Below are 26,229 nucleotides of genomic sequence, written 5' to 3' on the forward strand. Positions count from 1 at the left end.
GGACAAAATGCATTAGGGTCATAGATTTAGAGCTGGGAGGGATTTAAAAGGTCATTTGGCCCATTCTCCAACATTTTACAGATAAGGAAACCAACTCAGAGGCTTGCCAGAGGTCACACAGTGATTGGAAAAGCCTGGAGCTTTTAATTCTATTTCTCTAACTCCAGATCTAGTGATCTATCTGTCCATTGCACTGGTCTGCCTCCCTAATTTATTGAACATCCAAGTCTTTAATTCTTACATTTAAGTAATATTCCTTCTACAAATATGGCAACTTTAAACTTGCTATTAATTAATATAGCAGTTTATATTTTTGGACTATCTTTTCTCATAAAGAAATAGGAAAGTAAGATCAGGTAGTATTTTTGTTGTGGTGATTTAATAGTGAATTCCCTTCTCCTTCCCTTTCCCCTTCTCATTCCCTTACTCTTCCCTTTCCTTCTTCTCTGCCTCTCCCCCTTCCCTTTCCCTTTCTCATTCACTTTTCCCTTCTCCACTTTCCCTTTCTCTTTCCCTTTTCCCTTCCTCTTTCTCTTTCCCTTCCTCCTCCTTTTCCCCTCCTTAGGTAACCTATTGATCCCTGGCTTGTGAAGACTCACCATATTGATGCTAAACTTAACATGGATACCTGATAGATATAGCTTACTGCTGCTTAGAACTTCTAAATTGAAGAGATCTGTCAGCATCAGCCTTCTTTGTAACTTGGATTACAAGTGTGTGCCACTTGGCTGATAGTGAATTTTCTGTGGGATAGGTCAGTAAGCTGTAACCAAATTATCTGAAATCATAATTATACAGTTCCCCAATCCCATTCAATTTAGGATTGTCATGTCAGTCACTCAATCAGCAATGATTTTTATTAAGCACCTGGTATATGCTTAGAATACATACAGTACATACTAGGAAACAAAGCCAAAAATGAAACGTATATTTATTTCTTTGCTTTTCTAAGGATGTGCACTGTAAGTATACCAATGATGTTAGGGGAACATTTTAGGGGAAGGCATACCAGTTAGTATCCATTTCTAACAGATTGTTGTCTTGCTCTTTGTAGGACTCTGAAACCAGTGAAATAATCATCCTAGAGCAGTATCGTACTGGGGAATACAAGAAGAAAGCCAATGCATCTGTAATTCTCAGTAAGTAAGGGCTAATGTCTTTTCATTTTATTCCTCAAGTTATGTTTACATCTTAATATAAGAGGGAATAAAATAACGCTTCCAGTAGGTGCTTCCATTGTAATGGGCATTTATTGTGTCTAGAAGGAGACATTAGAATTGTTGCTAGGTAGCACTTGTTGACTTTTCTGTAACTGAACGAAAATTATGTGCATGGCGGCGTGGGCACATAAAGCTGTATCACAAAATCGTTATATTATAGTGCCTTTTATCAATCCCGGGTTTACTGACATGACTTATTTGGGGATAGCTATATAGCAAAAACCAGGGGCAAGGAAACCGGGGCTTTTCCCTGGCCAGTAACAAATTTAAAAGGTGTCACATTCAGAAGGCTCACACACAAATCCAACCCTTTCGTAAGGCATGAAGGAAACAAATAATGACCCAAACATGGGAAGGTGATGGTCACATAGAATGAATTCCCAGTATCACCTCTCTTCAAGCTTATGACTTTCCTAATCCTTTATATACCTGTGCCAACACTTTGGCTTTGTCTTCATGTGAACAAGGATGGAGGTAGTGAGGGTAGAATTGGATAGGTGGACCACCATGTGTCTAGTGTACTTCATCCTGGGGACTGTATATAGCCCAAACAGAACTAATTAGCAAGTATAATGAGTTAAAATAGGAACATATATACACATATATACAGACACACATACATATACATGCATACGTGTGTGTGTACATACACACATACATGCATACACGTACATATACATATATATGGGTGAGATGTTGGTGTTTCAAGGTATCTGTCTCCTCCCTTTGTGGATTCCAGTCTTCATGTTCTGGGGCCTTTTGCTCCCTTGATGTTCTTCCCAGTACTCTTCGCACATTCTGGTTTCCTTCCATCTCATCCCCATCATATTCTTCAGTCATGCTAAGGAATAATTGACCAATGACAGATTAAAATGCAATCTTTCCAAAAGATGGTCACATTGTTCATAAAGGGCATATATAAAGTGATTAAACTCTAGATTTTTTTTTAACCTTTAATTGTAACTGCTTAGATTAAAAAAGATTTTATAGTGGATTTCAGTGAGGTGAAATGGAAAAGGACAGAGAAATTACAACTTTCTAGGCTCTTAAAATCATATCACATAGGCATTTATTATTAAATCCACTCTTCTTTCTGTTTTATTTGGACTTTGTTTATACTAATGAAGTGAAGTACTAAATTAAGGCACCTCTCTGAACCACTCAAAACAAAAAGGGAAAAAAGTCTACTTTTGCCTCAATTGTTTAGATGCTTCTGGTGGAAGATTGGGGGAGGGGATTATGAATTATATGATTTATTTCATCAGTTTGCCACTCTCCTTTGCACATGAAAACCAGCGTAAGTTAGAATTAAAGTGCATTTTCAATAGAATTAGCAATAATGGAGTTCTTTTTCTTAAGTTAGCCTGCCAAAGGGAAAGGTTGTGTAAAAAGTACTGGTTACATCAAGTCTGATATAAATGATTCTATACTCCACCCTGCCTTGAAATCCTTGCCCATATTGGTAGTCCAATATTTCTCATGACTTTAGAGAAGTCAGAAAATAAGGCAAATAATTACTTTTCCAATGAGTCATGGATTGTTGAGAGTAGAAGTGACCTGAAAGATAATGTAGTCCCATTCCTTATCTTACAAATGAGGAAAGTGAGGCTCAGATTATTTCACCAAAATCACATCACAGAATCTCAGAATTGGAAAGGTCCTCAGAGGCCATCTAACCCAAGTGATACTTGAAAAAGCAACACAGTGTCTGACAAGTTCATCTGACATTTCCTTAAAAAAGTGGAAAGCCACTGAATTCCTAGACAGCCTTACCTAGATGCACTTTGAAATTGCTTAAACTGTTGAGTTGTTTTGCCTTTGTATTAAGCTTAAATTTGCCTCTGCAATTCTGACTCACTGTTCCTACCTCAGCCCTTCTGGGCCAAAGCAGAGCCAGCCCAATACCTCTGCCATGGGATAACCCTTCAAAGGTTTGAAGACAGCCATCATGTTCTGAACATCCCTGGTTTCTCTACCCGATCCTCACAAATATCACATTGCTGGTTATTTGCCCTGTAAAAATAGAGCTCAAGTATCCTGAATTTTGATCTAATGATCTTTCCATGATATGGTGCTTCTTCTCTAGACCAGATTCTGAAGCCTACTGTGGTCTTATGACTTATGTGGGGGCTTTATATGTGCATTTTTGTGTGCCAGAGTCTAACAGGATTAGAGACCCCCTGAGCTTCTCTCTAAGATGCCAGGGTAGCCTTGGAATCATGTTAGGTTTCCTCCGTATTGGGAACAATTCTTAAGCGTCCAAACCAGAACAAGTGAATGAAAAAGATAGGATAAAAAAAATCAAAGACTAAGTTTAAGAATATTGCTTAAGGGTGTGAGGGATGGATACCAGTAGGATTTGTTGAGGATTATATACCTCGTATAATTTATTATAATATATTACAAGTATAATATATATATATATTATATTATATACCTCTTATAATTTATTATAATATATTATAATATATATGTTATATACCTCTTATAAATCAATGTTAATTACTAACATCTAGCAGTATAGCAGACAGGATTAGGGGAGTGAAGTTGCCACAAAGGTTTAAAAGCAGGTTTTCAAGAAGTCTGGAAAATAGGTTAATTTGTTCTGGTTGTTGATAGAGTAAGACACAAGGGAGTTAAGTGGACATTTGAGAGTAAGACGTAAGGCTATAGAAGAACTAGCCTAATAAGCTGTTGGTTACATGCTGTGTTATCTTCCTGTTTGAGTCAGTTGTCATTTATTCATTTAAGTCATGTCAGATCCTTCGTGACCGCATTTGGGGTTTGCTTGGCAAAGATACTGGAGTGGTTTGCCATTTCCTTCTCCAGTTTATTTTACAGATGAGGAAACTGAGGAAAACAGGGTTAAGGGACTTGCTCATGGTCACACAGCTAATTAAGTGTCAGAGGCTGGATTTAAAGTTATGAAGATGAATCTTCCTGACTTTGGGCCAGGTACTGTATCAACTGCGCCATCTAGCTGCCCTGAGTCAGTTACTAATTATGAATGGGCATAGCTTTTAAGTAGTCCATTCATTCTTAAATTCTCTCTCCTTTATCTGTTTTATTGGTCAGTTGTCTTATAGATACTTTGTTATCCTATATTTTTTCATTCTTTTGGCCTTGTTTTTAATAATTGTTATTTTTCTCATCAAGTTATTAATTTCTCTCTGATTCATTCTAATTTTCAAGAAGTCTGTTGCTTGAGTGCAGTTTTGTACTGCTTTACTTATGTGTATTATAAATGCAAGTTTAGCTCTATGATAGAGGGTAATAATAGCTGTCATTTATGTAATGCTTTAAGATTTATGAAGCACTTTACAAAAATTATCTCATTTAAGCCTCACAACAACTATGGGAGGCAGGTGCTATTATTATCTCCATTTGACAGATGAAGAAACAGAGGTAGAGGTTAAATTATTTGCCTAAGGTCACCTGGCTAGTTTTGAGACCAAATTTGAACCTGGGTCTCCCTGGCTCCAAGTCCAATACTCTAGCCACTTTACCACCTAAGTATCTCCCTAAGGAGAAAAAAAAAAGTAAAAAGTATGATCTGACTTATTAGAGAAGAATAAGGGTTACCAGATAGAACAGAAGAAACAGTCCCGGAAAGAAGCCAGTAAAAAAAAATATTCCAAGATGGTGAAGGGGAAGCAGAAAAGTGCTAAAAAAAAGTTAGTAATTAGAAGAATGTGATTTAAAAAAGAAAAAGAAGAAAATCAGCCATACAAACTATAGATCAGATTGGCAGCTCTTTCTATAAAAAGGGAATCTGAGCCTTTCGAAGAAAACATGGCATCCATAGAAAAACAAAATGGATTCTTGGATACTAATGGGTGCAGCCATACTATTAGCAGTTCTCTAGAGAAGAGATGGCTTATGGTGTTTGTTAACTCTGTAATGTAGATCATGGAGGCAGCCACATATGGATCATTTGGGGGCTAATTGTGATATGTGCCAGTTGCCTGGTGATTGTTTTTGGGATGCGACAGAGAGCCACCTACTGACTGTTAACTACTTCTGCTCATAAAATAGCAAGGATAGTGACTTTAAAATCCTTCATATGAGACAAATTGCTTTCTGATCCCCCAAATCTCATCACCTTCAGAAGTGGAGAAACAACTTAGAGCAAACCTGGAATTATCCAGCTAAGTTATGGGAAATGGGCTTAGTGTCCACTTACAGCCTCTCTAAATCCTAGCATATGAAGACAGGATGTTATATTCCTTAGGCCATTTCTTTTCTCTTCCCATCCCCAAGATATTTTCAGGCATTTCTCTTTTCCTATTCTTCCTCAAATACCCCTCAGTTATGTCTCTTCAAGAAGTCCTTCCTTAGCTATAAGATATCAGAACAGAGAACAAGATTCATCCCCACTTCTTACAACTACCAGGCTTATTGTATAATATCTCAACTGCATGGCCATACTCATACACAGAGAATACAGGAAAAACAAGCACATATCTTGGATTTCCACACTTTGAGTCCCCTTTTGTCTTGTAGGAGAAAATGAAGCTATATTCATAATACCTCCAGAAGTTCTGCTCTATCCAGCCAATAATAGCCTGAGCCTTAGATGGTTCGTAGATGGCAGGGGCTGTGCAGTTTTATACTGAGGTTGAAAATAGGAATTATACACATAAATCTAGAGTAGACTCCCACTATACTCGAACATATTAATCATATGAGTCAGATGAGGCTAAACAGAGGGGTTAGTAGAATTCTTGGGAAGCAAGAGCTATACTCATACATATTTATCAGTTGCTCTACCTGTACCTATTTACATATCCCTCTTTCTCCTATGGGTGAAGGAGCCTGATCTAGCTGACTCACATTAGCCAAATTATACCTCGCCTTACCAGAGCCCCTTCCTCTGTCTCCAGACAAAAGTGACCTTCATGCAGACATTATTCATCCTTGGCTTCATTTGTAAATACTTCTCTCCTTTTGTTCTACAGCAGCCATAGTTTTTCCATTTTCCTCTTCTTCCTCTTTTCCCCGGTCCAAACTGTAGAACCTGACATCCATCCTCCAAATGTAATCGTACCTTCTAACAGGCAAGAAAAAGGGGGGAAAGGGGGAAAATAGACCTCATGGCTTATCATTAAGCCACTGGGTATTTCATATGATTTGGTGTCCTTTTCATCTGAGCAATATTTAAACAAGGTCTGAATCATTGTAGCCCTTGACTTGTTTATCACCTTGGCCAAGATAACAAAACTTAAGAATTTTGGGGCATAGTTGATGTTGTCCTTTCTTCCAATTCTTTTTTTTTTTTTTGTAGATATGGTAGACCATCATACTTTTATTTCTCTACCAGATCATCCTCTATGTCTACAAATACATTTGAGGTTTGCTATTTGAGAGGATAGTTCAGCTTCAGGGTGCATGATGAAGGAAGAGTGCTCACCAAGGGTACAGTATTATAATGTACAGATAAGGGGAGATGTCAAGAGATGACAGGTAGGGCTGGAGAAAAGGCTGAAAACTATGAGGGAGATCGCTGGGGTAAGGACCAAGTTACAGATGCCAGAGTGAATGTGTGTGGTTTACTCCCCAAGGCAACAGATACTATATCTGACCCCCAGGTGGACATGTTGACCTTGGCAGGAAGGAGATCCAAGAGGGAAGGAGGAGAGAATAAGTAAAGGTAGTGATCAGTCTTAAGACGAGGAAGAGGGTGACTGACGTAGCTTGTGCCAACAACTGTATTTAATACTTACTTGATAGCACCAAGGATAGAGAGTTAAAGGCAAATTAATTCATTCTTTTATCCTTTTGCTGTTCTTTTCTTGAAGACAGCCCAAATTCTACCCTTCAGTTTGTTAGCTCCTGGATCTAGTCATGGTGCTTCCTCTAAGACTGAACATGTATTAGACCATGAAAAACGACTTCATTGAAATTGACCAAGGGATTATTTAAGTAGCCTTTTAAATTATTTTCTTATTTTATTTTTATATTATTTATATTTATATATTATTTTATTTTCTTATTTCTTACACATTTATTCTAGTAGTCAAGCCTCAGATTTTAATTTTATGGGCATCCATGAAGGGACCTTTAAGAGCATAATGCAACCCTCTGTTTTTATAGGTAAAGAAACTGATTCTCAGAGAGGAGAAATGACTTGTTGAAGGCAGTTTGTTGTAGTTGAGAAAGTGCTAGACTTGGGAAAGCTGAGGATGCAAACTCACAGAATAACTAGTAGATCGTAACCCTCCTTCCTATGCGGGACACCTTACCTTTCTCAGCCTCATCTTCCTTATCTGTCAAATGGGTATAATGATAGCACCTACTTCATAGGGTTATTGTTGAGATCAAATGAGATATCTATTTGCAAACCTGAGAGCATTACTTAAATGTCACTATTAAGAATGGAGAGCAGAGCCAGGATCCTGGACCAGTTTTTTGACTCCAAATCAACTGTATAAACCTCTGTTTATATATCCTTCCCATCCCCTCACCTCACAGTGTTCTCTCACTTTTTTCCTTCCTCTGAAGCTCATCGTACCCAATGTTTCTTCTCCTAAGGGAGCCTCACATCTCCCTTGCTTCTTGCCTGCCCTTCCTGTCCTCTTTCCATATTTTCAGCCCAAAGTATTCATTAGGATAATGTGTTCTTGGTGCTGTCCTTCCTCATGTTGCCTGATGACATGTATCCTACTCATCCCCCAAAGTCAGAGGACTTTCTCATCAGAAAAGTCTCTGTAGTTTATGATTGTTGTTGTTTAGTCCAACTCTTTATGACCCCATATGGGGTTTTCTTTGCAAAGATACTGGAGTGGTTTGCCATTTCATTCTCCAGTGGATTAAACAGAGTTTAAGCGACTTGCCCAGAGTCACTTAGCTAGTAAGTGTCTAAGGCCAGATTTGAATTCGGGTGTTCCTGACTCCAGGCCCAGTACTCTGTTCACTGAACCACTTAGCTTCCTCTACTTTATGATTAGGGATGGCTTAAATAGACCCAGGCAGATCCCTTCCTGTAGGACCAGCAAAATACAGTAGAAAGAGCCCTGGAAGTCAGTTAGACCTGAGTTTTAAATCCTCTCTGCAAATGTATCTCATTAAGCGTAAATCAAAGTGACATTCTCCCAGGATAAGTCATTAACATGCCTACAAAGAGTAAACCCTTTTTGCTGCCCAGAGGACTGTGTGAAAGTAACCAAAGAGTGGATAAACAAGTATGGAGTAGGTAACCTTACACATACATGCCTATTTAAATCCCAAGTTAGAAAATACATTGTCTCAGGATAGAGGCCCAAGTTCTTTGTTTATGTATTTTATTTCCCTTAGCAACATGAATGCTCCAGAGAAGACCACACATAGGTAGATGGGGTGCCCACTTCTTCCTAGTCTTTACAGGGTTGTATATTTTTATCTGGAAAGGACCTTAGCAAGAGTGCTGGATCCAGCTGCTATTGGTGCCTGAGAGCCAATTATTAAATCTTCAGGGTGAGCATTTACCCCTCAGAAATCAACTAATGCTGCAAATGATGTCTTGCTTTATTGGTTTTGTTCATTCTCCATATTTAAGAAAGTGATGGAGGAAATGTTAATAATGCAAATTAAACTTAAAAGTATGTCTGGAGTGTTTGGAGAGCCACTTGTTAAATAGTTATCAGCAGACTCTTGACCTTAGGGATTATCTTCTCATTTTATAGAGCAGGAGGGAAGTTAAGGGAGAGTTAACAAGTATGAGAACCAGGAGTTGACCAAAGGTCTTCCTACTTATTGCAAACCTAGCATTCTTTCTCCTGTACTAATCTGTCTCCCACACAGCTGTGTTTCCTTGTTGGTGATGTCAGAGCCTATTCATGTTTAGCATGGGATTTCTTACCTGCTGTTTCACTGATGAATAACTTGCTATTTCCTTTGCTTTGCTCTTAGCACAGATTTGAGGAAGTGACAGCAGAGTGTTGTGTTAGGGAGAAAGGGATAGGGGAAGCAATAAATCCCAAAAGGATTCAAGATAGAAATGATTCCACTATAATAGGCAGTGTGGGAAAGATTTTATTATCTCTTATGGTATGCTCCTTTCTGATACCTCAGGGACTTTTTATGGCCTTCTCCAGAGACCTAAAGTAAGATTACATTAGGCCCTCACATACATTTAGTCTTAGAACATCATCATAAAACATTCCAGAGATAAAATTTTTAATTAAATTCTTTATCTTCATTTGAAAAACGTAACTTTCAAAAGGAAATTGACAGGGCATCATCAGAAACTGGAGGATGATACAGTCAATACTAATTAGGACATGAAATGTATCAGTATGTGCAATTCTATCAGCTTGGTGAATTAAAAGCTTGTGATGTCTACATTAGAAATATCCTAGAGATGCAATTTACGAATCAAAGCTCTCTCCTGACTTTTGCTGCAACATATGGTGTTTAAGTGAGTGGCAGGGCTTATTGGAAAATGATGGTGGGAATTCATGGAGATTCTCATCCATTTTCCTCTGCTGACCCAGCAAATCATGCTCCTTTGTGCTGTGTGTGTGTGTGTGTGTGTGTGTGTGTGTGTGTGAGAGAGAGAGAGAGAGAGACAGAGAGAGAGAGAGAGAGACAGAGAGAGAGAGAGAGACAGAGAGAGACAGAGAGAGACAGAGACAGAGGAGGAAGAAGAAGAAGAAGAAGAAGAAGAAGAAGAAGAAGAAGAAGAAGAAGAAGAAGAAGAAGGAGAGAGAGAAGATAGAGAGGAGAGGAGTAGGGGGAAAGGGAGAGAGAGAGAGAAAGAGAGAGAGACAGAGAGACAGAGAGAGACAGAGAGAGACAGCGAATAATCAATAAATAAATTGAAATTCTTCATGTGGATCTTTGCTCCTTGAGATAGGCACAGGGAGGGTTGCTGTAAATCACAAGCTTAGAATGGGCAGTTTATTTGAATAAGGATATCAGCCAAAACTGTCATCTTAAGTACAGACAATGGAACTGTGCCCTTAAGTCTGCTGCCCTGACATCACCAGCACAAGGTACTTTAAAATATCTCTGTATCCAAGGATTTCTATGAAGGAAAGTAAAATGAACTGCCAGCTGGCAGTTTTCCATTCTCCCTGCCATATCTTATGATAGCATTTTAAAAAAAAGATGTTCAAAGGCTGAGGCCAGGTTGAAAGAAGGATTTGTTAAGTAAGAGGAATGCAAAAGGCATTCATAGGACTTTTCTGAGCTTTCTTTTTACTTATAAAGTGCAGTCTTTTCTGTGCATTCTAGTTGTGCAAAGGGCCTTGATCAGCATCAGAGGAAAGCTGGTGGACCCAAAGTGCTATGTGGTATTGCAGAAGAGGGGTTGTGAGTGGTGAGCACCACGCTTTTGTTACCAACTTGGGTAGTTCCATGTAATTTAATATACATTTAGCAATTGCCTTGGGTATGTGAGGCACTTGGGGAAGTCACTCCTCTCCTTTGTGCCTCCTTTATAAAAAGAGGTAGCTGGCCTAGATTCCATTCAATTTAGGAAGTGTCATTTAACACCTATGTATTGGGTCATGGACCAGGAACTGGGGACCAAAAGATAAAAGTGAAGCAATCTTTGCCCATGATGAACTTCCAGAGGTGAAGCCTAGGGAATCTTCTATTCCTGAAAGCTTATAGCTTTGTGTTTTGATGAAACATTGTAACAGTAACATGAATTTTGAGGTTACACTAAAATTTCCAATTGCTAAATTCAATAAAAATGGTAGGTGGCAGCTAGGTGGTGAAATGAATAGAGCACCAGCCCTGGAATCAGGATGACCTGAGTTCAGATCTGGTCTCATACTTACTGTATGACCCTGAGCAAGTCGCTTAACCTTGCCTCAGTTTCCTCATCTATAAAATGAGTTGGAGAAGGAAATGGCAAATCCCTCCAGTATCTTTGCCAAGTAAACCTCAGATGGGGTCTTGAAGAATCAGATATGGCTGAAATGATAAAACAAATGGTAAAACAACAACATTTACTCTGTTGAGTGGCTAGTAAAAAATCCTATCTGCTGATCCCCTAATCACTGTTGTTTCCCAACCATTGTATGCCAAGATGAAACCCTTTTTCCTGGCAACTATTCCCTGTCTAGCTCAGCCCTCCTGTACCTTAGCCCTTGTTGCCCTGATGTCCTCCTTTTCCAACTGCTAAAATCTCACTCCATTATATGATTAAAAACCCCTATTCTAGATTCTTCTCATGCTCTTTTCATCTTCTGGTGCTCATAGAAATCTTACTTTTTCTTCAAGGTAGCACATCCCTTTCCACCCTCTCTAAGGCTCTTTCCTTGTCCTTCTACCATTTATGACCTGTATGCCTCAGCTCTGGGACACTCCTCTTTCCAATTCCTTTATTGTCCTACTCCTGAGCTTCTGTACATGATTGAAAAAACCACTCAGTGGAGCCTGCATTAAGTGTGTCACATATTCATGTTAGCTCTTCCTCATCCTCCCTTTTGCTCTCCCCTTCCCTTTCCATGAGCTTCCTTTCTGTCTGCAAACATGTTTATATCGGTCCTATTCTTACACACACACACACACACACACACACACACACACAGAAACTCACTCACTCACACCTACCATGCCCTCAAATGATCATCCTTCATCTCTGTTTCACCTCAGTTTCACTGGCTCCACATCCTCATCACCCACTCACTCCTAAAGCATTTGCAGGATAGCTTCTGATCACACCACTCTACTCCACACTATTCCTTTGAAGGTTACCAAAGAGTTATTAATTACTAAATCTTACAGCCTTTCTCAGTCCTTATACTTCTTGAGTTTTCTGTTAGCTTTTGCTTTTGTTACTCTCTGTCCTCTGACCCCACCATTGTACTGAACCTGCTCTCTCTAAGGTTATCAAACATTTCTTAATTACTAAATCTGATAGTCTTTTTCCTTTCTTCATCATCTTTGACTGAAAAGCTTTTGGTATTTATCAAATCGTCTCTTCTCTCAACTACTCATTCCTTAGCTGGCTTCTGAGATATTTTTCCTTCCTTTTTCTCCTTGTACTGGTCTCACTGGTGTCATCTTTTTGCTGCTTCACCACAATTCTCCATTCCTCTCAACCTGGGATTCTCCCAAGGCTCTACATGGGACCATCTTCTCTTCTCTACCTCTACTCTCCTCCTTGATGAGCTCATTCTTTTACTTGAGTTCAATGAACACTTCTGTATAGAATACTCATATCTATAAATTGAGCCATAATTCCTCTCCTGAACTATAGCCGAGCATCTCTAGCTGCTGCTGGGTAGCCCAATGTCCCAGACTGAACTTAGCTTCTTTATGGCTAAACAAAACTAATCTCTAAATATCTCTATTTCTGTTGCTGGTCCCACCACCCTCAGTTGCATTTCTGAACCTCAGGCTTCTATTTCACTTTTCCCTCTCACTCATATTCCTAACCACTCTTCCAACCCCCTCCCACCATGTAACCATTGGACACCACTTCCACAAAATCTCTTACATCCTTACCTCTCCATTCACATGTTCACCAGTTGGCCTGGATCCTTGCCTTCTTATTCAGCTTGCTGCCTCTCTTCCCTATCAAATCTATTCTCTGCATAGCTGCCAATATAATCTTCTTCAAGTATAGCTTTGACCATACCACTCAAATATTCAAATGCCTTTAAAGGCTCTTTACTACATCTAGAGTAAAGTGAGTTCTTTTTTAGGAAGGCAGTGAAAACATTCTAATAGGCTTCAATCTACTTTTTGAGTCATATGTGCCACTGTTACCCTCAACAGCCTCTATATTTTAGCCTGAATGAACTACTTACTATTCTCTAACTCTGGGTGTCCCTTTAAAACTCTCGTGTTTTTGTAAAGGCTGCCTAGCCCTCATGCACTTCCTCCTTATCTCTGCCTGTCAGAATTCTTATCTTTCAAGATTGTGCTTACATGCCACCTCTTCTATTAAGCCTTCCCTAATTCTACCCTTTTCTCATTTCCCAACTGAAAAATGTTCTTTTTCTTCTAAAATATTCCAAGGGAACAGTTTTTGGACTGCCCTTTGGTTCTAATCCAGTATTTTTGGCATGCCACTTTATCCCAATCACTTGTGACTTTGTATTATACTTGTCTGTTTCCATGTCATATCTCCCCATTAGAACGTGAACCTTTTGATCAGGGATTCTTTAGTTTTTATCTTTGTACCTCTAGAAAACTCTCTTTGCCAAAAATAGGTATTTAATGAATATTTTGAATAGAATTGAAAAATGCTACAAGTTACAATTCAAATATACTCAAATTCACTATATACCTATAATGTGTAAGCTATTGTCTAAGGCAATAGATACATAAGGATAAGAGACATGTACAAAATTAAATTTACAAGGTAGATTCTGATAAGTACCAAGTAAGGATAAAGATAAAGTTCTGTAAAAAAGGTTTGAGGAGGGAAAGATCAGTTTCATCTGGAGAGATCAGGGAAGGCATGAAGGAAGAGTCTTTATGTAGCACCTTAAGTTTTGGGTGGTATTTTGAATACATTATCTCATTTGATCTTCACAATAACCCTGTGAGGGATAGATATTATTACCATTCCCATTTTAAAAATGAAGAAAATGAGGCTCGGAGAGTTTACTATAGTAAGCTGTCTGAGGTTGCACAGCCAGTAGTTATCTGAGGCAAGACTCTAACCCAGGTATTTCTGATTCCAATACAGCAGTCTAATGACAAGACCCAGTTTCCTCTCTGTATTTGCACAGGAAAATGAAGGAAGGGAGAGGTTTTGACAGGTAGGAATGTGGAGACAGTATGGCCATGAAAAGGGGGATTGTTTGCATGAATAATTGAATGCATGCAAAAAATATTTATTAGGTGACTACGATGCAAATCGTTATGCTAAGTGCTAGGGTTGTGAATATAAAAGAAAGATAGCCTCTGCTATCTAGGAACCCACATTCTAATAGAGGAGTAGCAGGGTTCAGCTATGAGTCCAGTGGAAAGGCCCTATGTTCTTTTGGATACAGCAATAAGGCAAATGGTAATACATCTTATTTAATGTCATTGCCATTAATTAAACCCCACAGTTTCTAATTTTGAGACATTTGGTGGTTCCAAGAACCTTGTTGGTAAGAACTTTCTTTTCTGAGTCTTCAGCAGTTTGAGCTCCAGATGAGGGGCTGCTACACTTGTAAAGGCAATTGCCAGGTCAAATTCCCTAAGGGCTGCTACGCTAGCTGTAATGGCCAGGCTGGAAGTGGAGCTGATGGACTGGAGGAGCCATTGTGCTTATGTGACTGACTGTGTTGGCTAGCATTTGGTGTTGGTGGTAATGGAAACGAAGGGCTCCTTTTCCATTTGGATTCCTCACTTGGATCACAGTATGGGGCAGTGGTCTTAAAAACCCTTCTGTCTATGCAGGACAAAGGAGGAATACATTCTCTGATCTTCATACTACCTACTGTCTCTCCCTTAGAACATTTTACTGCAACCATTGGGGGTGGAGATGGTAAGATGAAATTGGGCAACATTTTATAGTCCAGTTTGACTGAGGTATAGAAAACTGGAAGGGAATTAGAGTGAAATAAAGATTTAAAAGTACAATGGAGGCTCGAGTACCAACTGAATCAATTTGTTTACACACACACACACACACACACACACACACACACACACTCACATACCCTCTATATATACACGTTGATAAAAGGGTAGTCAGACTCATACTTTAGAAAGATTATTTTGCTAGGTATGTGGAGGATAGATTAGAGAGGGTTGGGAATGGATTCATAGGGACCAATTAGGTGGATGATTGAGGGGTAATGAGGACATGAACCTGGGTGATGACTGAGTGAATAGAGAGGAGAGATAGAGATGGGAAACTTCAGTAGTAGACTGGATAGGCTGTGGATATCAATTAGATATATGGAATGAGAGAAAAGTAAAGGTTCGAGATTTCAAGCTCTGGTAATTGGGAAAATGGTGGTACCATCAACACCAACAGAGAAGTTCATAGGAGGGGTAGATTTGGGGGATGAAGATGATGAATGTTTTGTGCTTGAAGTATCGACAGGACGTTTGAATAGTATCCAACAAAAAATTTGCAGGCTGAGGGCAAGGGGTAAAGAAGGTGAAATTGAAGATGAAGAAGAGGGAATGATGATTGATGAGGCAAGATACCAGAAAAGGCAGGAAATGCAGGGATTGGGGTTATAAGCAGTAGGGTAAGACATAGCAAACCCACTTAGAATTTTGGATGAATGGCAGGATAGACCCTAAGGACGTATACTATGGTTGTTTTACCATATTCCAAAGATCTTCTGACGCCTAACTTTGGACTTCAATTTTCTGTTTGAAACTACTCAGAATCTGTTTCACATTCAGTGAACTATGACCTTAGTACTGACCCCCAACTCCTTTGGGATTCTCAGGAGTAATAGGGACCACTACCAGTAGGAAAAGCATAATGTAATAAAAAAGTGATCTCATCAAGAAGTCAGGAAATTGAAACATGCTTCAAACCTTGAGCCAGCTTACTTCATACTCTTTGGACTTTCATTTCCTTGCATTAAAATGAGGGGGTTGAATGAAGTCTATACCAAGATGGCTTTCAAATTTTACATTTCATAATCTTAAAGAACCCACTCTCTGCCAGAGCCTTGACTGGTAGTATCTTGAGCTGAACTAATCAAAATAACTGTTCAAAAGATTTCCCTACAGGGGTATTTCCATTAATATTCCACTTTTGAGAAGTTTTAGTTTTATTTTTTTAAAAAATTTTGGCTTCAGTGGTTTAACAACCATTTATACTCACTGGAAGAGGGGTTTTATTTGTAAGTGGGGATGTATAATTAATGCCAAAGAGAGCTATTGTTTTTTAGAAGATACGAGAAAATATTCTTCCTTTGTTCCTTTAGGATGCCATGCGTAGACAGAAGGATTTTTAAGAAAAATGCCTTATATTTTCCATCATCGATTCTTTGAAGATTTTTGGAGCACTTATGCCTCTTAAATACTATGCTGCTTCACCACTCACCTCATAAAGAAAAGAACAAAATAAAACATCCCAAACAAACCTTCAGATCTGATTTTAGAAAAGGACCCTGTGTAGCAGAGTTCTAATGAGTAAGACCAGACTAAAAATGAAAATGTGACTTTATAAAGTTATCTGACAGGATCATCCATCCAGAGCCCAGAGCTACCTGAGAGCACGCATATTTCAACCTCCTCATTTTGTGGAGAGGAACTAAGGCCAAAAGGCCAAGAAGGGTAAAGTCACTTGTCCAGGATCACACAGTTTGTATCTGAAGTGGGATATAAGCCCAGACCTTCCTGACTCTATGTTCAGAGACCAACCCATTATGCCACACCGACTCTGTGAAATTGGGAAAAGTTTTCCATTGACTGCCTCTGGCAGATAAGCTTAGCTATAGGAGAAAAAATAACTTAAGCGAAGACTGGATTAGTTTTTAAGAGGCAAAGGAAAAGAAAGCATCCCCCCAAGTCATCCTCTTCCTTTTTTCCCTGCCTCCCCTACGCTGGAGGAATAGGAAAAAAATGAAGAATCCTTTTGTCAGGTAGTTCTATTCAGTGATACAAGGCTACCTGATCTCCAAAGAACTGCTATGAAAGAATAAATCAGATGGAAATAGGCAGAACCAGCTCTAAATAGCTATGTCTGGCACTATAGCAAGGGCTCTTAATTTTTTGTTGTTGTTGTTATGGAACCTTTTAGCACTTTGGTGACACCTATGGGGCTATTCTTAGAATAGTGTTTTTAAATACATACAAAAAAATATGTAGGCATAAAAGTAACCAGTTATATCGAAATACAATTATCAAAAATAAATTTAAATTGTCATATCCCAAGTTAAGAATTTCTGGATTAGAGGGTATCTATGCCTATCAAATTTCAGTCTGAGTGCAAAGGATAAGGGGATACAGAGCTCAGAAGGAGCTTAGAGGTCACCTGCTTTTTTGAGGGCTCTTGCCTCCCTAATTCATAACTAAGGAAACTAAAGTCTAGAGGGGCAAATTGACTTGGCCAAGGTTGCACAGCTAGTAAGTAGCAGAGCTGGGATTTGAACCCATTACCCTCTGAGTATATTGCCTCTCTTTATTACTCTCTACAATTCATTAATCAGTTCCCATGTCTGGAATTATTTTCTTTTCACTGCGATCAACGTTGACTTTATTGATGTTATAGAACACGGTATGTTTCTCCCCAATACTACAGAGGTACTTATGGGTAAGGACTTTGTCTTGGATAGGAGTGCCCCAGTATTGGATTTATGTGAGGCTGCAAGGCTTCTGGGCTCAGGGCCATTCCCCCATGTAAGGTATGCAATTCCATAACATCACTGATAACACAATGGTTCTTGCCCTAAATAGTTTTGTAAGGTGAAATTTGGTTAAAATAACAAATATGTCATATATAGAGGCGCAGTGAATTACCATGAAAATTGTAATTATGGTAAGGAGAGGGTGGGGGACTAACTGTTTTGGCTAGAGCATGTGGAAGGGACTGTATTTTGTTGCATTCTTCAGCCTCTTTTTCCTCTTCCAATTTTTCATTCTTATTCCCTATTAGTTTGGACTTCTCAAGCCATCCCTTAGGTAGATAAGTCAGATTCTAAGATAAGTGGTTTGTCAAAGATGCTGTCTTAGGAAGGATCTATTATTAATTCACCTAGTATAGGAGAGGCCAGTCCTCAGTCAACTGAGAAGTTCTAAGCACCAAAGATACAGGGTAAGAGCAAACATATGCCCACACCATCCTCTGGGCCACATTCTTGGAGTTTGTTGTCCTAGAGAAGACACATAGACATGTGTCAAAGCCAATACAGTCTCTATGGAATTCTGACAAAGCAACCTGGCCCTTCCTAGACGCCAGAAATTCACCTAGTTTTTATTCACCTTCCAAAGACAATAAAAATGACAACAGAGCTCCCTGATAGCAATCAGGCTTGACTTCCCTATTGAGGAAATCTAGTTTTCCTTCCCCTTTATATCTGTAACACATGCCCCCCACCCCACTTCCATAATGATGATATGAAACAGCAACAGAATTGTTGGCACAGTAATAATAACAATAATAATAATGATGATAATAATAATCTATAATATATTATTGTATGGTCTATAATTATTATAAAAGATATAATTATAAATAAACAATTTATATACAAATTATAGATGCATATAATTAGTATAGATAAGTATATTATTATAAATATTATAACTATATAAATTGTAATAATTAGTGCTAGTCTGTAATAATTATTGACACATTCTACTACTACTAATTATTATAGCTAACATTTATCTAATGTTTGCTATGTGCCAACATTGTGCTAAGCACTCTATAAATGCTACCTAATTTGATCCTCCTAACAACTCTCGAAGGTAGGTACTATCTTTACTCTCATTCTTTAGACCAGACACATTAGTGTCTGAGACAAACACGTTAAGTGGCTTGCCCGGGATCACACAACAAATAGGCTTCTGAGGTCAGATTTGAATTGAGGTCTTCCTGACTCTAGTCCAAACATGCAGCCAGGCTTTGATACTCCTAGAGGTCCTTCTTGTCACAGGGAAATCAAAACTACTGCTCTCACCAATCTTCCTACCACTTGCCCAATTCCTCCTAAAACACTGGGCCACTCACCTCCATGAATTTTGTTGTAAGGCTGAATCTAAATATACCTAATGTTCAACTTGAACAGCTTCAAGAAACATCAAGTCTTTGTGAAATGCAGAATGCTAGGGAAGATATAGAGATCATATGAAATGTGGATCCTGTCCTTACGTAGTTTAGTAGGAAGCTAGGACAGTAAGCAAATCCGTACAACAACCCCACCCCTTCTCCCCACCTAAAAAAAAAATAATTTCACAAGAGAGTTGTAAAGAAGCTCCACTTTCTAATAGCATTTTAAGCTTTACAAAGTACTTTATATATTTCATTTGAAATAACCACTTTGAGATAGGTAACAAAAGTATGATTAACCCTATTTTGAAGATGAGCAAACTGAGAGCACTAAAGTGACTTGACAAGGTCATGTAGCTATTAAATAATAAAACTTAAACCTAGATTTTCTGAGTCCTTATCCTAGGGCCATTTTCATTATATACTTGCTTTAAACACTGTGTTCCATGAGGTCTAAATTGGAGAATCTTCATTATGAACAGTTAATGAATGAGTGAGCAAATAAAAATCCCTTGTTAATTACCTTTGATGTGCTAGGCATTGGGGATTCAAGTGTAAAAGTGAGGCTGAACCTATCTTGAAAGAGCTTGAATCCTAATAAAAGGAGACAATACATACCAGGGAGTGGTGGCCACCCCTGGGAAGAGAGCTTTGGTCTGGGGAGTCAAAGGGATGGTGACTAGAATCCTAGTGTATTGTCATGTTCTTTTTTAAGAGCAATGGTGGCATTTATTCGATTACTGTTCCCAGAATAAGAAGTGGGAATCATAGGTGGGGGGAGGAGCATGATATGACCAGATACCTGGATAGACCCAAGTTTCCTCACGGATGAATGGATGGATAGGACATGAAACATGTTCTGATGTAGTGGGCTAGATGATTTTGCACTCACTCACTGATTCATCTACCAATCATGGCATCTCAGTCCTAGGTATGACTTCACAGCTGAATACATTAACTCCCAGGAAAGGGGCTGCATGGTCTCTGGAGGTAGTCAATAGTCAATAAACATTTGTTAAACTCTTACTATGTGCCTAGCACTGTTGTAAGTGCTGGAGATACAAAGATAATTATAAGATAGTTCTTGCTTACTGTTTAATGGGGGTTAGACAACACATAAAAAGAAACTGAACTGGGCTCTGGAGGTTACCTGGCTCAGGGGTATGATGAAGTTTGACATCCAGGTAAGAAATAGTCTGAGGAGGGGAAAGTTTCAGAGTTGATGTCATCTTGCTGATGAAGTTTCTAGGTGAGTTAGAAGTTGAGTGACTTTTGGACAAAGTTGCTGATGAGTTTCTGGAGACCACAAAGTCCAGGAAGTAGCAGCATGAGAAATGACCCTCCTTAAATGTTGGAGGCTCTGAGAGGAGCTCTCCAATATGTACCCTCCACACTCTCCAATCAGAGGGAGGAAAAGATCCCAGGGAGAGGGGAAGGTGTATTCCTCCCTTACATTCTTCTTCAGAAGGGTGGTAGAATATTTATATTGTGAGTATAACATGAACTACTCTGAACTTCACTGCCTCAGGGTCAGGTAGTTTATATTTTCACCCTACCCTTAGAGTTCTCAAGTACTCTTAAGGAAAGTGAGGGCTGTCTAGGCTTTCTACTAATGGCTTCAGCCCCTCCCTGTCATGTTTTCCCTGTAATTGTAAAGAGCAGTCCTCTGCAACCCAGTCACTAACAATCAGACTAGCTTTTACATAGAAATATTTGCTTCAAAGGTATAATCACAAATAGACAAATTTTGCTCCCCCAGCACGTGGGAGGCATAATCTCTATGCCCGTTTTTTTTTTTGTACTGTCTTAGTCTCTGTGGAGGAGAAGGGGTTCACAGTTTAGCTCAGTTCCTACAGAGCAGAGTCTCAGTTCCAAATTCCTTCATGTAAGGAGAAAATGGGGAACAGATCATGAAAAAGCTTTAGGCAGAAGGCTTCATTAAGTTAATTCATTAACTGAATTTTATTGAATCAAATTTCATTAAATTAAAATATAGGCAGGATTTCGACCAATAGAGATAAAAGCAAAGGACATAGCAAGCAAAGGAAACAGTGTGAACAGAGGTACAGAGGTTGGACAATTCAGTATGTCTTCAGTCATTGAGCATCTATTAAGCTCCTACTATGTGCCAGACAGTGTGCTAAGTAATGAGGGATATAAAGAAAGATAAAAAATACTCCCTGTCTAATGGGGTGGACAATATGAAAACAACTTGGTCCAAACACATATATATCCAGGATAGATTGGAAATAATCTATCAAAGCAAGGTATGTTTATAGGGGATACAGGTTTCAGTTTGACTGAAGTATAGTATATGTTACTGTAAAATAAAGCTTGAAAGGAATAGAAACATAAAATCGTGTAGGGTCTTGAATCGTTCTGAGTAGAGGGCTGACATGATCAGATCTGCCCATAAGGAAGATTATTCTGGCTGTGATAGATTGGAAGAAGTAGGCAGGGGAAGTAGGAAGATTGATTAGGAGGCTAATGTTGGTTTCCAGGCAGGTGATAATGAGAGTCTGCCTTAAGGGAGAAGCTGTGGGAATAAAGAGAAAGGAGGATATGACAGATACTGCAAAAGTAGAAACAAAACACTAACACACCTTGGACAAACTGCTGGGATTTTTGAGAGTGTAAAATCAGACAAAATGCCAAAGTTTTTAAAAAGGGTGAAGAATGGTAGTGCCCAAGATAAAAGGGGCAGCAGTTTGAGGGAAAAGATCATTTTAGTTTTAGACAATGTTGACTTTGAGGTGCTAGCGAGATATATGCTGAGAATAAAAGCCACCCCAGAGAATTAAGTTTCTCCCGGCCACAAAGGTTCTTCATAAACAGAGAACATGTCAGGAGCTGCCATGTTATTGTGCTAAGAAGTTTCTTTGGACTGCTTCTTGAGAAGGTGAGCTGAAGTTGGTAGGTAGTGACAGAGATGCAGAAGAAAAAGAAAGGCAGAAAAAAATAGGAAGAAAGAAAATCAATAAAACATCAAACATTTAAGAAGTACAGGAATGAAAATAAAAATGAGTCCAGAAAGGGACCCAAAGAAAGCACTGTTTTTGTGTTTACTATTGTGGTTAATTTAATATAAATCTTTAAAAACTACACATTTATAGAAAATTTACAGTATCATATACCATCCTCTTTATTTGTTATGCTTTGTGTACTGAAATGTTTATAGAGCTTTAAGATTTGCAAAGCTCTTTACAAATATTATTTCATCATCACAATCTGGGAGGTAGGTGCTATTATAATTTTTCTCATTTTATAAGGGAGGAAACTGAAGCTTTCAGAGGTTGTGACTTGGTCACACAGCTGGTAAGTGTCTGAGGCTACAGTTGAATTTAGGTCTCCCTGAGTCCAGGTCTAGCACTGTGCCACGTCACTGCCTCACTCTTTGTGTGATGATTATGTTCAAAATAAAAGATAAAATTTAAATTAAAAAAGTAAGCTAACCATATCCATCCCTAGATAATAACAATAGCTCTCATTTCTATAGTGCTTTAAAATCTATAAAGCATTTTCCTCACAATAACTCCGGACAAGTATCATTACCCTTATTCTACAGATGAGGAAATTGATTTTTTTTTTTTTGTTATTTGGTCATTTCAGTCCTGTCCCAACTCTTCATGACCCCATTTGGGGTTTTCTTGGCAAAGATACTGGAGTGGTTTACCATTTCCTTCTCCAGCTCATTTTACATATGAGGAAACTGAGACTACATGAGTGAAAAATGACTGAATAACACAAGCTGAGGTAAACAGGGTTAAGTAACTTGCCCGGGGTCACATAGCTACCAAGTGTCTGAGGCTAGATTTTAACTCTATCCACTGTGCTATCTAGCTGCCCTAAATAAGTATATATGTTATGCACAGAGTGGTTTTTAAAAAAATCCATCTCTGACTCTTCATGATCCCTTTTGGGGTTTTCTTGGCAAAGAAGCTAGAGTAGTTTGTCATTTCCTTCTCTAGCTAGTGGAGGAGGAATAGAAGAGATCATAGATGAGGAAACTGAGGCAAATGGAGTTAAGTGACTAGCCTAAGGTCACACAGCTAGTAAGTAAGAGTCTGAGGCAGGATTTGAACTCGTGAAAATGAATCTTCTTGATAGCAAGGCCAGTGCCCTATCCACTGTGCCACCTAGCTGACATGTTGAATGACTATTCCATGCTTATCTGGATAGGAGACAGAGACAAGATTCAGGCCTAGTAAGTCTAACTTAAAGTCTACTGTTCTTTTACCATGCTAGGTGATCTAGCTACTTTTATTTATTCATTTATTTTTAATAAAACTGCCCATGTGAACTGAGGATGTTTCCTGAGAGCCATTTATATGACGTAAATTCAGAACAAGATTGTGGCCACTGGTATCTTTTTTTTTTTTTTCAACTGGGAGCAAAGCTATTATTAGGGTGGAATCATGAAATTTAGAGCAACTTATACCCCTGCAGTGTTACAGAAATGACTGAGCATAGTACCTAGTTGGCAAGAATGATTAATTAAAATAGGTAGGTGGCAGACAGCCCTCCTCTTGGCCCAGGTAAGTCCTTCCATGGACCACCATTCCACCATCCTCTCTCTCAGCTCCACCACTAGTGGTTGCAGAACATGATGGAGAACAGTATAGAATTTTGTGTAACAATTTTGTGGTGAAAGTCAATTTTCCTGGAAAGGGCAAGGATTTCTGAGATATTTCACCTCCTAATGGATTTTGCTGATAACCTAGAAACTGCCTATACATGCCTTGACTTTGGGCAGCTGACTTCCTTCAAGATTTCCCTTAAATGATTTGGCATCTTGGAATGTCTCCAACCTCTGGACAGGAATAGTCTGATTTGGGCTTTGTCAGCTCCCCTCTTTACATTTTTTCCTTTCCTTTTCTTCTTTACCCTTCTATCTCTTTATCTTAATTAGCCATGGTAAAACAAATGTATTTTCTCAGTAGCGTATTTTATTTATTTAATAGAGTTCTGTTTCTTGTTCTTTATCTTAAAAGAATCTAGAGGTGGGGCTGAAACTACCAGAATTGAACTCTAGTGCCTTGCCTAGATGAGAGTACTTTTGGACTGATTTAATCAATCAGAACTGAGTATGAACTGGCCAGTACACCAATTTGAAACAATCAAAACCATTGTGTGAGGAGGAGCCACTCCTTAAGCAATTTGCATAAAGGGGAGAAAATTAGCCAAATTGGGGAAAAGGAAATTCCAACCAAAGGGAGGACTGAGCTGTGTCAGCATTTGAAGATGTCAAGGAAATCACTGGGTAGGCTGAGGCAAGTCCTAAGATAAGTCCAGCTCTTTCTTCAACTTCCCCTCCTAATATCTGTCTATCCACAGACACTATACTATAATCTCCTATTTTGTTAGTCAAATGTTTCCAGGAAGCTGAATTTTTCCTTAACCATCAACGGACCAAGGGTTATATATGTAAGGTTAGGTAGAAGCCAATTTTACTTTGTGTTCTTCCCTCTTAACTGGTGTACCTTCTATAAGAGAAAGAAGCATTGGAGAAAATGTATTTCTCTGTTTTGGTAAATTCTTTTACTTATTTGTAAGACTTGCTGTCCTACTGAGCAGTCACAAAATAGCATCAACACAAAGCTAGAGAGCACTTGCTTAGCTTTCAGTAAATATGTCAAGTGTTGGCTTAAAGGATTTTGTTCTTTTCCTGCAATTCATCGGAGGCATGCTGTGGAATTTTTTTTCTTAAGAATGCCAAGCAATAACTCTTTTCTCTTGGTTTTGTGCCATTGGCTTTATGCTGTTGAATGTCCTCTTCTACAGAGAAGAGATCACGTCTTTTGGAACAAAGCAGTGTTTTATTGTTTAGTTATATCTGTGAAAATGGGAGTATGGCCATTTTTACAGTTCTGTGTGAATGCTGCTTTCAACCTCCACACCCCTGCACACCCCAAGAAATAAGCACAACACTTTACTGAGTAGGAGTTTGCTTATATATAAATAATTTGTGTAAATATAGTTTCCTCCTTTGTAAGCTTTTTGATTACAAAAGTTGGTATGATATATCCTTGTGTGCTGTATATCATCACAATGACTTATACCTAGCATCTACTGATGTTTAATAAATATTTGGCACATGAAGGAATATACCAATGAAGCACTGCATTGTTAGACCTATCCTTGTGATCATCCAGTTAATTCAGTTCCATTTCGCAAACCTTTAATAATTGCCTACTGAACACAGTGCTAGTCCAACATCCTCATTTTCCACATGAGGAAACTGAGGCCCAGAAAGGTTATGTTATTTGACCAAGGACATACAGCTCCTAAGTATGAGAATCCAGATTCACACTCACGTTTTCTAACTCTTAAGTCCAACACTTTTTCTGCTGTACCACATGGCCTTCTATAGGCTTTTGGGAGAATGTTGCTCACTACTTTTATTTCCTGCTCTTCTCAGAGGCAATGGATAAGTGCCTAAAGGTTAAAAAAAACAAAACAAAACAAACAACAACAACAAAAAAAAACAGCAACAACAAGAAACACTGATTTTCTACTCAAGTTCATGATTTCTTTAGCTGGTGGTAGAACTGCCCTCTCCCTTAGAAACTATTCTTGCATCAACTCAAAACATATATTGATCTCCAATTTGATTACATTATTGGTTGGAGTTTTAAGTGTTTTCTGGATTTAATTTGTCCCAAGTGAACTTAAAAAAAATTATGATTCAACTCCATCTGAAGGTCTCCTTGTTAAAGACAATGAGGAATGATGCTGATGATTTGTTATGATCGAAATCCTATCCATATTAAAAATGAAGTCAGACTCCTGCCCACTGAGTTAAAAAGGAAAGTGGGAGAGGGAGTATTTAAAGATTTTTGTGTATTTCAGTTCAATTGCTAACTTCTTTTAAAACAACATTGATTTTTTCCCCCTAGTTCTTTCTTGTTTATGTATACTGTACTACATGTCAGAATGAATTCATAACTAGTGAAGCTGAATTTCTCTTAGGATCTGGAATGTCTGGAATTTTCTATCCTGTGCTAATACTACTCAAAAGCATTAGATTTTGATTCTACTTGTATCTCCTTAGGAGTTCTACCTTTACATATATTTATTTATATCAATCAATGAAGCAAACAAACATGTATTAAGTACCTATATGCCAGGTACCATACTAAGTGTTGGAGATACAGAAAGAAGCAAAAGACAGTCCTTACTCTCAAGGAGCCTATAATCTAATGGTATGAACATATAAATGAATATGTATGTACACACATAAGTGTGTAAATATTTATGTATTTAACCGCTTTTACACAGTTACGCATATATACATTCACATGTATACACGTGCATATGTGAATGTATATTCATATGTGCATCTATGTATATTTGTAGTCTTCTTGACTCTAAAGGCTGATTGTCAAACAGTAG

At 38.5% G+C, this 26,229-nt stretch overlaps 1 protein-coding gene across 1 annotated transcript in view; it reads left to right on the forward strand.

Moving 5' to 3' along the window:
- The window catches only part of INPP4B (inositol polyphosphate-4-phosphatase type II B), a 917,092-nt gene that overhangs the window by 404,042 nt on the left and 486,821 nt on the right, over positions 1–26,229 (forward strand). The window contains 1 exon segment of the mRNA XM_078148459.1: positions 1,055–1,139. The gene's annotated coding sequence lies outside the window, so the exon portion shown is untranslated.

The sequence above is a fragment of the Phascolarctos cinereus genome, unplaced genomic scaffold (assembly GCF_003287225.1).
Source record: "Phascolarctos cinereus isolate Bilbo 61053 unplaced genomic scaffold, phaCin_HiC Scaffold_9;HRSCAF=440, whole genome shotgun sequence".
NCBI classification, from domain to species: domain Eukaryota; kingdom Metazoa; phylum Chordata; class Mammalia; order Diprotodontia; family Phascolarctidae; genus Phascolarctos; species Phascolarctos cinereus.